The sequence below is a fragment of the Cajanus cajan genome, chromosome 2 (genome assembly GCF_000230855.2).
Source record: "Cajanus cajan strain Asha chromosome 2, NIPB_CcT2T_4, whole genome shotgun sequence".
In the NCBI taxonomy this organism is placed as follows: domain Eukaryota; kingdom Viridiplantae; phylum Streptophyta; class Magnoliopsida; order Fabales; family Fabaceae; genus Cajanus; species Cajanus cajan.
This window is the reverse complement of record NC_138518.1, coordinates 21,270,877-21,285,562: the sequence shown is the minus strand read 5'-3', so window position 1 is coordinate 21,285,562 and position 14,686 is coordinate 21,270,877. Positions and strand designations below refer to the sequence as shown.

The 14,686-nt window shown below is 29.7% G+C and overlaps 1 long non-coding RNA gene across 1 annotated transcript; it reads left to right on the top strand.

The window, feature by feature from the left end:
- Window positions 1-227: 227 nt before the first annotated feature.
- LOC145955267 (uncharacterized) lies at window positions 228-1,263 on the top strand. The gene is made up of 3 exons (XR_014431899.1): window positions 228-345; window positions 557-977; window positions 1,108-1,263. It is a non-coding gene; the product is annotated as an uncharacterized LOC145955267 (long non-coding RNA).
- The last annotated feature ends 13,423 nt before the right edge of the window (window positions 1,264-14,686 follow it).

Below are 14,686 nucleotides of genomic sequence, written 5' to 3'. Positions count from 1 at the left end.
TGTCACATATCAATTACCAGTACAAAATCAATTGTGCAAAAGGTATTTGAAATGGTAATATTTCATGTAAAATTCTTTGTACATTATATAAAACAATTGCCCTTTTTATTTTCATATAGAATAAGATATCAATAAATGTAAGGTTTGCAAGTTTATAAAGTCATTCAACACTAAATTTTATTTTTGATAATTTAATCATTAATTTACTTGTATTATTTTATTATTTTATTTTAATAGAAACAAGAATCCAAAGATGATGAATGGCCAAACGCTATGGAAGTTTGGAAAGCAACACGTATGAGATCTAATGGGACTTGGTGCATTCCAAATGGAGAACAAATTATGGTAAGTGAAAAGATATTTTATAGAATTTATGTTGTTATTAAATATAAAACATTAATTATATATGTTGTATGTGACATATTATATATAGTTGCAATTTTCTTTATGTGTTGATAGTTAGTAATAATGCTTTTATGCAATTTTTTAATATCTATTTGTGAACTAGTATAGTGAAACTTTTAATGACATCATAATTTTTTTATATTTTTTATAGGAAGATTTGAAGAATGTAAGTGATATATATCAGGAAAATATTTCAAAGGCCCATGTACCATTGGTGGAACACTTTGCCATTGTTTTAGGAAGAAAACCAAATCACTCTATAGGTGTTGGCAGTTCAGGAATAACTAAGAAATTTTCACAAAAATAATTTCTTCAAAATCAACTTGAGAATGCTCAAAATCGAGCAAATAATTTAGATTTAGAAGTGCAAAAATTGACTGATATTACTAAAAAGCAAGAGGAGACCAATATTCAACTACAAATTGAATTGCAATCTTAAAGAGAATTGATTGATGCTCAACAAGAGCAAATGAAGCAAAATGTTGAGAATGAAGTGAAGCGTCAAATAGCTAACTTGTTGGGAGAAATGTGATGTTGTAGACTCTACTGACTCAAGTGCTTAAGTTAAAAATGTAAGTTTTTTTTTTGAAATCTTTTATTAATTAATATTTTATAATAACTTATATATGATTACATTTTAAAAAAATACCAATTATTTTATTTTTCTACATATTTATTATTTTTTCTTGTATTTATTTGCAGGACTGGAAATTCATGAAGATGTTGTCTTTTTACTTGGAGAATAGTCTATTTAATTTAAAATTTATGAAATGTTAGTAGTTGTAATAGTTTAATATACGATATTTTGGATTTAAAATGTTGTTGGTATTATGTTTCAATTTGTGTTATTAAACATGTAATGGTTCATTTATATTTAGTGATTTAGTGTTTTAACTTGTGTCCAATACTGACGCATTTACTCTAATAAATATTTTTGTGTTTTACTTCATTATTGTACATGTACTGCATTATATATATATATATATATATATATATATATATATTAATGTTATATTTGAATCATTTAATCATGTATTTACTTTAATTAATTTTCATTTTAACATTTAAAAAAGTGACGAGTGCATTATTTTTAAATTAAATAAATAGTGATAATCAAACAATATAAATAATTATAAAAAAATAGTCATAAAATTCTATCGATTAAAATTAATAATCAGTGACAAAAAATTGACATTTAATAACAATAATAATAATAATAATACTTTGTTATTATTATTATTATTATTATTATTATTATTATTATTATTATTATTATTATTATTATTATTATCATTATTAATTTTTAGTAGTGACGATTAAATTATCACTATATAGTCTCGTATACTTGTGACAACATGAGTTTGTCATTATTGTGTATGAGTACTAGTGACGATATTTTTATCACAATAAATATTTTATTTGTGACATATAAAAAATAGTCACTAATGAAATAGTGACTCGCATATTAGTGACGACTGGTGACAAATCAAAATATCGTCACAAGATATATGTAGTGACGATTTTTTAAGGTTATAGTGACAAATATTGTCATCATAAAAATCATTTTTTCTTGTAGTGCGTGAATATGGGGCTGCCATGCATCTAAATGTCATTTAGGGGACATTTGAAGTGTATTTGGAGCTGCACATGTTCAGCCATGCTTGGCAAGAAACATGTGATCCAAATGCTTCTTGGTCCATTTTAGTATTCCTTCAATATTCCTATGCTAATGGCTAAATACAATGGCCAAACATATACAAAAATTAGGAAATAATAAAAGAAACAAAATGAGCCCAATATTGGGTACCAAAAGCCCAAAGGCCCATGAAGCCCAAAAGTAGGCGCAATAAGCCTATGGCCCAAAAATGCTACTCTATGTGGTCCAAAATACAAGACTAAAATATGTGAAACCTATACTAATATAATATGTACAAAATATAAGAAAAATGGATTTATCAAGAGATGGCTCATGTGAAGCTCAAATTGGGCCTTCCAGGCCCATCGTGCCCATTGGGCCTTGACTGGCCCAAACCTTCATGTCTAGCCAACTCCTCTTGGCTCCTTCAATGTGTCACCCCTTGCCTTCCTAGGCATGATTCCATCATCCCCTCCCTCTTGAAAAGGATTTGTCCTTAAATCACGAGGATCCATGGGATAAAAATCATCACCTACATGCACAACAAACCATGTATAAGAGGTGACATGTTCATGGAAAGAAAATGGAATGTGGATCCTAAGAGGAATCCTTCTATCTAACCTAGCAAAGAAAACTAAACTATTGAAATTGAACTTCCTAAAAGTAGAAATAGGATCATCTTCTAAGCGTAACCTAGAATGGAATCCTAAAAATGTAGTAACACTAAGACTAATACAATGGAAAGAATGATTCTTAAAAATTAAAACATCTTGCCTAAAGTACCCTAAATGGTAACCTAGGCATTTCCTAGAATATAAAGAAAATAAGGCTAGAAAACTTCCTAAACAATTTTGGATTTGATTGTTTGTTAGATATTCATAATCATATAAACTATATTTGTCTTGTAAGGAAGGAATCAAATTTAGTTCAAAAGAGTAAGAACTTCCCTTAAGATCAAACATAGAAAATAGATCATTACAATTCGAATCCACCAAACAATGTAAACCAAAAATTGGGTGCTTTATTAAGACTACAGAAATACTTTCTTCCTTGTACACCTCCAAGGAAGTAGTATAAGGAGTAAAACTAGAAATAGTCCACTCCTTCTTCACTATATCTTGAAGTTGAGATTCATTTTTCTTTAAAATATTTTGTTCTAGAATTTCTACTTTATGACTAGTGGTAGCATAAGGGTAAGAGTTAAGGTCTTTATGTAAGAAGAGGGTATTTTGCAAATGGTTTTCAGTGATAAGACAACTCTCTTTACTCACTAGTCCTTTAGAGGAGATATTTTCCTCCTTACTCTTACCTAAGATACATGCCTTTTTTATTTCTTTTTTTCTTGTTTTTCTCAATTTTATTTTTGCTAAAAGTTTTTCTTCCTTTTGTTTAAGAATATGAATTTCTTCCTCTAAATTTGCAAGTCGTGCTTTTCTTTCAAGTTTTTTCTCTTGTTAACACTTCTTGCTTTGTCCAAGGTGTTAGTGATTTAAGCCTTTGAGTAGGATGTAAAAAACTTTTTGGAGAGCTTGAATCACTACCACTTGAGGAATATTTTCTCATGATTAAACAAAAGAATTTTTTTTATATGCTATGCAAAAAGAAAATATTTTTTGGTCTTTTCTATGAACAAAAAATAACACTCGGAAGTCTAAGTGTACAAGTTGCACTATCAAGGGAGGTGAGCTACTAAGAGCCACTTAATAACCAAGCCTTTTCAAGTGGAAATCACTAAACTCCCTTGTGGTATTTTCAATTCCACAAAACTTTTCAAAAAGACTTTTATGTTGAATGCTTTTCACAATTGTTTTTGAATGATAACTAAACGTGAACAATTAATCTCTACACTATGCTAGTCAAAATAAGGCAGCAAAGTAAACAAATTAATGAACCAACAACTCAAAGGAAACAAGTTTAAGCAACTAGTCGTTTTGCCCTAAGTGGAAGCTTGAAACATATGAAATTTCCAAGCCACTTCCACTAGTACTACACGTGAGTGAGCTACCAAGGGTTAGATATACCTGACCAGCTTCTTAATACTCCCTCCAAGCTTTACAAATTGATTGAAAATACAAGAGAAATTGAAAAAATTATAAAAAAAACTACACTAGAAACAAATTTGTGTCGGCTTTAGTGACGGATTTGTTGTCCAAGTTTTCCAACACTTGTTTAAGTGTTCCAATCCGCTACTAATCCTTGATTATTGTTGCTCCTGGACCCTGCACAAATAACACAACAAAATGATGAATGTAGGTTTCTCACAAGGTTAATGGAAAGATCACTCTTGTGAAGGTAGGTTTAGGAATTTTCGGTCACTAAATTAGATCAAGTTTCAAAGTCTTTTATGTCCAATTCCTTTCCTACTTTTGTTGAGTCAATGTTTGGTCCTTAAGCAAAGATTTGAGGCCACTTCCAGCACAGAGTTTTTAGTCAAAGAAAACAAGACAAGCAACAAAAGCACAATTTAACAAGCTTATACCAAAAATTGAAGAGTAAAGTGTTTAAGACAAGACTCAAAGATATTCAAAAATTAAAAGAAGCTAGCACACAAAAGATAACCTATCAAAGGCACTAGAGTGGATTAAAAAAACAAATCTAAGATTAGAACAAAAATTAAGACACAAAATATGTGGCTGGACTGAAAAAATTATAGACAAGAACACACCAAAACCGAGAGCTAGATATACAAGATTTTTTACTCCTTTTTGGCTTTTTCTTTTGCTATTTTCTTTCTTTTCTTTTTGCTAAATATTTTTCACTTATTTTTGTTTAATTACTCAGGAGTTTAAATGTCTTTTGAACACTTATATGTCTCGGCCTTAGGCTAGAAAAACTGCAGCAAAAATTTTCATACAAAACAAGAGGTGCTCACATGCATTTTGTAACTAGTGCTTCACAATTTTATAATGTTTTTAGGTCAAATTTTTAAGTACTCATTCTTTTGTTTTTCTCATGCATTTAGAACACATACACCTCTGTTTTGCCTCTATTTTTAGTGTATAAGATTTGTTAAAAAATTTCAGCCACACAATAAGACTCAAGGAAACCTAATAGGAATTAGTGTTTATGAATTTTTTTGACAAAACTTTTAACAAGACATAATAGAAACCTAACTCTAGGAAATTTGCTAGAACTAATAGCAAATTATGAACTCAAATATGTAAAACAAAAGCACATATAGGTAAGGTTCAGATTCAATAAGCAAAATACACAAACAATTTCAGACTCAAACAATCACAACAACAAAATTAGGTCAAACAAGCTAGTCTAAGAAGTTTCAACACGTAAAAGGACTACACATGACTTCTAAGACAAAACAATTGATTCAAAATAAAACTAATGCAATGTGAATGAAGTCCAATCACGGACACATGCTAAGGAAATGAGAGACTCAAACAAAGTAAAAATAAAGCACAAGTTGAATCCTATTTGTGTTGATTGCGGATTGAAACTCAAGGTGCAATCAACAATGTGGATCTATAGAACAATTTGGTTTCAAAAATATAGATCCGAATAGAAACTCAATTTGTGACAATTCACAACACAAGAACACAAGAACACAATCGGTCAAAACTCAAGAACACTTATCTCCAATGAAGAACCTTGCTCTTGATACCAAAATTGATGGAGAAGTTAGGAGAAGTGAAAGGTGTTCTCCTCCTTGGATTCGCCAATGCTTGGACCTCTTCTTTGGAGATTGAAAACCAAATTGAAGAACACTTGAATGGAGGATGTTTTCGGATTGAGATAGCCTAAACTAAGGATGGAAGCATCCAAGCTTAAGCAACAAGAGATTGCTCACTTCAAAGGTAGGAAACTAGGTGAAGTTTCTAGGGTTTGAAGGCACTCTCTCTCACGGTGACTCTTGAAGAATTTTGCTGAATGAATGTTCAGAAATTCAATATATCAAAAGTGTTTACAAAGAGTGAAGGAACAAGCACTTATAGGTCCTAGAAGCAAGCTAGGTGCCGCCAAATTCACTAGCCAATATTGGAGCCAAAAATTCAAATTTCAAATGGAAATTTGAATTCAAATTCAAGGCTCCATGTGCTTAGTCCGTGAATATGGGGCTGCCATGCATCTAAATGTCATTTAGGGGACATTTGAAGTGTATTTGGAGCTGCACATGTTCAGCCATGCTTGGCATGAAACATGTAATCCAAATGCATCTCAAATGACTACTAAATGAAACCTAGATTTTAGCTTCTTGGTCCATTTTAGTATTCCTTCAATATTCCTATGATAATGGTCTAAATACAATGGCCAAACATATACAAACATTAGGAAATAATAAAAGAAACAAAATGAGCCCAATATTGGGTACCAAAAGCCTAAAGGCCCATGAAACCTAAAACTAGGCCCAATAAGCCTATGGCCCAAAAATGCTACTCTATGTGGTCCAAAATACAAGACCAAAATATGAGAAACCTATACTAATATAATATGTACAAAATATAAGAAAAATGTATTTATCAAGAGATGGCCCATATGAAGCTCAAATTGGGCCCATCGGGCCCATTGGGCCTTGAATGGCCCAAACCTTCATGTCTAGCCAACTCCTCTTGGCTCCTTCAATGTGTCACCCCTTGCCTTCCTAGGCATGATTCCATCAAAGTGTATGGTTTTTGACTTCATGTTTGATGAATGAATGATTGATTGAGATGGAAGGTTCCTTTGGGACTTGATTAAGATGCATGTGTAGTATAGATTTTATTCTGTACTTGTATGATTGATTTTTGAACTCTAGCTTACCCTTTTGTTTCCATGTGGTGGGATTGCAATGATCATACTTGGTATGGGAGTAGGTCAGGGATAGCTTGGAGTAGAGGTGGCCGCTGCGAGACAGGGAGTTTGAGCCTCGGGTTTTGAGTTACCATTTTGGGTAACGATTTTTGTCTGTGCTTGACCGTCGCTAGGGAATATTTTGGGATGACTGTACATATATGGTGTTTTATTTTGTATATAGAAACTTAGTTATTTTGATCCTTATATCTATGCCTGTATGTATGTGTTATCCAGTTTAATATTCTCATAGTTAACTAGTTGTAGTGCGATTCCACTAAGTGTAGAGACCATGGTGGGTCGTTACAAAAAGAATGTCATTCATTTTTCTTTTGATAAATAGTGTTGTATCAACCTTTCCCCTTGTAAATTCTTTTTCCAAAAGAAATTTACTTAGTCTTTCATACCATGTCGTAGGAGCTTGTTTTAATCCATATAGAGTCTTTTTCAACTTAAAGACATGGTTTGGAAATTCTGAGTTTTCAAATCCTAGGGGTTATCGAACATAAACTTCTTCTTGAATAAAACCATTTAGAAAAGCACTTTTGACATCCATTTGGTATAGTTTGAAGTCCATTATTGATGCATAGGCAAGTAACATTCTACTAGCTTCTAGTCTTGCTACAGGTGCATATGTTTCTTCATAATCTATGCCTTCTTCTTGATTATATCCTTTAGCAACTAGTCTAGCTTTATATCTTATGACTATACCATGTTCATCAAGTTTTTTTCTATAAATCCATTTTGTTCCTATAATTGTATGATTAATAGGTCTATTAACAAATTCCCATACTTGATTTCTCTCAAATTGATTTAATTCTTCTTGCATAGCATTAATCCAATGTTCATCATTTAAAGCTTCATCAATGTTTTCAACTTCTATCTCAGAAACAAAAGACATATTATTGCATGCTTCTTTTAGAGAGTGTCTAGTAGTTACCCCTTTTGATATATCTCCAATGATATTTTCAAGAGGATGATTTCTTAAGATTCTCCACTCTCTTTGAGGGTTCATGTTTATTTTCTCTTCTTAGATTGTTGAATCCTCATTTTCTTCATCTTTTTCTTGTCCTTTTGAGTTTGGAAAAACAAGGTTAGTTTCATCAAAGCTCTCTACAATTTCATCAATAATATCTTTTCTTGGAAAAACAAGGTTAGTTTCATCAAATACAACATGTATTGATTCCTCAATAGTCATGGTTCTTTTGTTGTATATTTTATATGATTTGCTATTTAGAGAGTATCCAAGAAATATTCCCTCATCAGATTTAACATCAAATTTTCCTAAGTTATCTTTTCCATTATTAAGTACAAAGCATTTGCATCCAAAAATATGAAGATGTGAAATATTAGGTTTTCTTCCATTGAATAACTCATAAGGAGTTTTTTTAAGAATAAGTCTAATCAGAGCTCTATTCATAGTATAGCAAGCAGTGTTAACAGCTTCTGCCCAAAAGTTTTTAGGGAGTTTTGAATCATTTAGCATTATCCTTGCTAATTCTTGTAATGATCTATTCTTACTTTCTACTACTCCGTTTTGTTGACGAGTTCTAGGAGCAGAAAAGTTATGTTCAATTCCATTTTCTTCACAAAATAGATCAAAATCTTTATTTTCAAACTCTTTTCCATGATCACTTCTAATGGAGACAATCTTAAGGTTTTTCTTATTTTGAATAAAAGTTTAGCAAATTTTCTAAAGACACCAATTGTATCACTTTTATGAGCAAGAAATAAAGTCCAAGTATATCTACAGAAATCATCCACTAAGACAAGACCATAGTAACGTCCACCAAAGCTCATAGTTCTAGAAGGTCCAAACAATTCCATGTGTAAGAGTTCTAAGGGTCTAGAAGTTGTAACTATATTCTTTGGTTTGAAAGACACTCTTACTTGTTTTCCCTTTTGCCATGCATAACATAGTTTATTTTCCTCAAATTTAAGTTTTGGTAAACTTATTACTAAATCTTTTGAGATTAATTTATTGAGGTGTTCCATGTTTATGTGAGCAATTCTTTTATGCCATAGCCATGATTCATCATCTTTACTCATGAGGCATTGAGAATGATTAAGATTATTTTTTATTTTTATTTTATATACATTATTAATTCTAAATCCTACTATCTTAACATTTTTATCATTTTTGTGTTCAATTAGACATTTTTGTGAGTCAAATGATACAGAAAAACCTTTATCACAAAGTTGGCTAACACTTAATAAACTATGTTTAAGACCTTCCACAAGTAATACATTTTCTAAGGAGGTTGAGAAATTTGTACCAATTCTTCCAATACCAAGTATTTTTCCTCGGTTGTTGTCTCCATAAGTTACATGTCCACTTCTCTTAGGAGTGAGGTCAATGAATTTTGAAGCATCTCCTGTCATGTGCTTGGAACATCCACTATTAATGTACCAAGTTTGATTTTTGGAATCCTTCAAGACAAAGGAAGGGTTGATTTAGGTACCCAAGTTTTCTTTGAGTCTTTAATGTTAGTATTAACAAAAGAACCTTTAGGAATCCAAAACATATTCTTGAGATTTCTTTCTAATATAGCATGTTGATTAATTATGACCTTTCTTACCACAATAAAAACATGTGGATGAAAAACTAGTAGCTTGTGTGGGAATAAAGAAATTTTCGTATTTCTTTTGTTGTTTTTGAGGATTATATCCTAATCCTTCCTTATCAAATACACATTTTTGTTTTCCTAATATTATATCTAAATTATTTCTTCCACTAGTAAATTTTGCAAGAGTGTTTCTTAGGTTACTAATTTTCTCTTTAAATCTATTGCATGTTGAACATGGAAGATTTATTTTATTTGTTTCTAACTTATTTTTAATCTCTTGATTTTCATCTTTAGAATTTATTATCCTAATTTCAGTTTTAAGATCATCAAATTCATTATTTAATTTTGAAATCTCTTTTTCCAAGTTTGAAATTGTTTTCTTATATGATGATACTAATTTTGCAAGTTTAAAGGATTCTTTATGTAAATCATTGAATGCATCTTGAAGTCCATCAAATGAAATTGAGATATCATTGTTAGAAGATATGTTACCTCTTCTTCGCTTTCGTAATCTTTGGCCATGAGTCCCAAATTTACAACTTCATTTTCAGAGTCACTTGTAGAATCCATGTCATTTTCTTCCCAAGTGATATAAGCTTTCTTCCCTTTCTTTTCTTTGAAGCTTTTCTTGTTGGATTTTTCCATTTTTCTTTTATAGATTGGACATTTTAATCTCAATTGTCCCGGATGATTACACTAATAGCATTTTGGGGCTGAAGAAGATTTTTCTTCTTTCTTTTTTATGTTGAAGTTGAATTTTCTTCTATTTCTTTTATTCCTTAGGTATTTGTTGAATCTTTTTACAAAGAGATTGAAATCTTCATCATCATCATCATCTTCCTCAATGTTGTCATCTTTTTCATCTTCTTCATGAGATGATGAAGATGCTTTAAGTGCTATACTTTTCTTCTTTTTGTCACTATCTTCATTTTGACTTAGTCTCATCAATTCCATTTCATGGTCTTGAAGTTTTCCGAATAGTGAGGCAAGAGACATGGTTGTCAGATCTTTTGATTCTGCAATTGCAGTTACTTTCGGTTGCCATTCCCTACTCAAACATCTCACACTAATAGAAAAGTGTTATTTTCCTGCAAAAAAAATACTTGCAGAAATTTTTTGTGAATTTTCCTACAAAAAAATATTTGCAGAAATTTTTTGCGAAAAATAATTTACAGATATTTCTTACAAATTTTGCTACAATTTTAATGATCCTAGAAATTTTTTTCCACGGTAAAAATTTGTAGAAAATTTTGTAAGAATTTTTATTTTTTTTCTTGCAGATTTTCTTGAAAAAACAAATTCGCAAGTAATGTTTACTAAATGGTAGAAAAATTGCAGGTAACTTTTCCTGCGGATTTTCCTGCAAATTTTAATCCGTTGGAAAAATAAAAAAAAATATTTAAATTTATAAGTTTAATATTTTAAAAAAATTTCAAGTCCCACATTGATTAAAAATTAAACAATTAAAGAGTATATATGTTGGGGCAACACTTACCTTACAAGTTGATTTGTATGATTGAGTGTTAGGCTTATAATCTACAATCTTAGAATTTAAAAGATTATGTATCACATGTTGGAGGCATGGAAACAAATGTTTCGGATGAATTTATTGTGAGCATTTGAAAGTTGAAGAATTATTGATAGAATTTATAATAATTTCTTTAATTTTTTTGTAAAAAATATTCCTGCAGAATTTCTTGCGAAAAAATTCGCACGAAACTTTCCTGCGAATTTATTTTTGCAAGAAACTTTTCTGCATTTTTTTTTTGCAGGAAACTTTCCTGCAATTTTTTTTCGCAAGTAAGTTTCCTGCGAATTTTAAAATTCGCAAAAATATATTATCCACGAAGGTATTACCTGCAGATACAATTTCGCAAAAAAATTTGTAGGAAGAATGTTTCTTGCGGAATTTTATGAAAAATTCGCAGGAAAAGTCGCATGTAATAAGAGAAATTCTAGTAGTGTCAAAACTTTGTTAATAAGATCTTTGTTAGGAAACACTTTTCCTAGAGATGCAAGATGATTGATTATATGTGTAAATCTCTTTTGCATGTCTTGAATACTTTCATTTTGATTCATTCTAAATAATTCATATTCATGACTGAGAGTGTTTCTCCTAGATCTTTTAACATCATTAGTGCCTTCATGTGTTACTTTTAATGTATCCCACATTTCTTTTGCACTTGTACAATTTGAAATTCTGAAATATTCATATATGCCTAATCCAGAAGTAATTATATTTTGCCTTTCAAATTGTATTGAACTTTTCTTTTTTCATCATCACTCCATTGATCTTTGGGTAAATTTTTAATTTCATTTCCTACTACAATAGTGGGAATGAAAGGATCATTTTCAACATAATCCCATATGTTTAAATCTATGACTTCTATAAAAATTTGCATCCTAGATTTGCAATAATGATACCCTTCACCATTGAATATAGGAGGTCTATTAATAGAGTTTCCTTTGGGAAATAAAAAATTTGATGAGGCCATTTCAATTCTTGAAGTTTTTAAGCCTAGTACAAGAAACCTGCTCTTGATACCACTTGTTAGTTAAATAGCCTCGTATATTAAGAGGGAAGGGTGAATTAAGTTAACCAATTTTGTCTCCCTTTATTTCTTTTTAGAAATGCTTTCTCATATATTCAAATTCTTAGACAAATTGTATGTAATTAATGATGCAAAACTACTCAAAACACAAGTAAGTAACAAGTAATTAAAAGTGCAGGGAAAGAAGAATTGCAAACTCAATTTATACTGGTTCAGCTAGTCCTGCCTACATCCAGTCCTCAAGTCTCCACCTTGAGATTTCCACTATTCTTGTAACTCTTACAAGACTTGAATCCTCCAACACCTTAGAACTCCCTTTCCTTGTGTTGAGATTTAAAAACCAACAAAGAGAAAAACCCTTTCTCCTTTACAGATCAACTGATCAAGTGGGTATTACAGAATGACTCTCTTTGAAGAGTAGATATTACACTTTCTAAGATCTTGATGAACTCTTTAGAAATTTTTGCAAATCACTTTGGCCAAGTAGTTTTCGTAAATTGATTTTCACAATAGAGTTCGTAACCTTCTTCTAAAAAATTATAGGTATTTATAGACAATTATTTCTTAGGTTGTGTCTTTTCATGAAGAGTTGTAACTCCTTATAATTTTTTAGAAAATATACTCTGGTAATCTATTACAAGACTTGGTAATTGATTACAACAGTTTTAAGTTAAAAAAATTTGAAACGTTATATCTTTTAAATTCAAATTTTTGAAGTTCTAGTAATCGATTACAAGGACTGGTAATCAATTACCAGAACATGTTTCAGCATTTTAATTTTGAACTTAGAAGTTTTCTTCTTCTGATAATCGATTACTTAGACTGGTAATTGATTACCAAACAAATATAACAAATTTGCTTTTGAAAACTTTATGATTTTAGTAGCTTTTTACTTTTCATTCAAAATTATTTTTGTATAATCTTTTTGAACACATTTCTTTTTACTTTCTTTTTCATAAACTTATTCTTATATTCAAAAAGACTAAATTTATATTTTCTTGAAATCCTTATTATAATGGCCAAGTAGAATTTGCAATTTCTAAAAGTTCATTTTACATATCAAGCTAAGTAGTCAAGACTTATCTAGTTATTTCTTGAGATTTTGCTTCTTGATCAACTTGCTTTAACTAGACATTTTATTTTCTTCGACGCTTTGGCATCAACAAAACTTTATGCATATGTTCTTCCATAGAAACATTAATTATTTTAAATTATTTAACTAAAATCTTATTAGAAATTTACTATATGATCTTAATATTTTTGTATAACTAATATCTGGCTTTAAATTGGATGTAAGAATATTATGTTATAATTAGATAAAATTTTAAGTTAGTATTTTATTAATGGTAATTGATAATTAGAAAATAAAACAAGGATAAATAGATTTTTTGAATTTTATATCTTTGATTTAAGATAAATAAATATATTAAATTATTTAATAATTTATTTAAAATGTTAAAATTTAATTTATAAGTATGTAATAAATAAATATATATAATTTTATAAATTATATTATCATTATAAATTATAAAAATAAATAATTTAAATTATAATTTTAAATAGAAATAAGTAGATTGTAAATCATAAAAGTAAGTATATATAAATAAAGATTAATTAAATATATTATTATTATTATTATTATTATTATTCGTAATATAAAATTATTATATATTATTATTATAATACAAGTATGAGATTGTATAGTTGAAGATAACTTAAATAAATTAATTTGTACAAGTTATACTGACAACATGCATATACATTTTGGTAGCTTATCTAATCAGAACTTCATAGTTAAGTGTACTTGACTTGGAGTAATATAGGAATGAGTGACCTTCTGGGAAGTTTTCTAGAAATTGTGCAAATACGGAAAAAATACGCTAGAAAGTGAAATTTCGTGAAATAGAACCCTTGAGAGACCAACATCCCTCTCAACTTGTGACGTTGATAAGAGGCACATATCCCTCACAAATTTGTGATGGAGTTAATCCGTCACAAATTGCGACGAAATTTTATTAATTTATGAACATTTAATATTATAAATTAGTGACAAAAAATATATTATTTGTGATGCCTTAATTTCGTCATTGATTGTAACGGACTGAAATTATCCGTCACTAAATATTTTGTGACGCCAATTTTTGTGACGAAATCAGTTCTGTCAAAATTTCGTCACTAATTTGTTTTGTGGCAGATTTTATAAAATTTAGTGACTCATTCGTTCCCTCTCTAATTTTAATTTTTCTAGTAGAGAAATCCTTCGTTATCTTAAAGGTACAATGGATATAAGGTTATTATATTCAAATGTTCACAAACTAGAACTAAATGGTTATGCAGACGTAAGTTATTTGTCAAATCCTCATAATGATAAATCACAAACAAGATATTTGTTTACAAGTGGTGGTACAGTCATTTCATGGCGATCTGTAAAATAAAACATATCAACCACTTTGTCTAATCATGCTGAAATTTTAGCATTACATGAGGCATGTGACACCCTCTACCCCAACATACATATAGAATAATTATAAAACATATTCTTGAGATAAATAAAATCTTTAAAATTTAAACAATAGTTCCATTAACATAAGAGTAGAGAATTCATACTCATAAACTTAAATCATATGGTCAAATGCGAAATTTATAGAAAAAATGAAACATGAGTCTTTCTAAAACAAATACAATAATGAAATCCTAAACTAAGCCTAGCTATGCCCCGATGTCACATATCCTATCAGAGCATG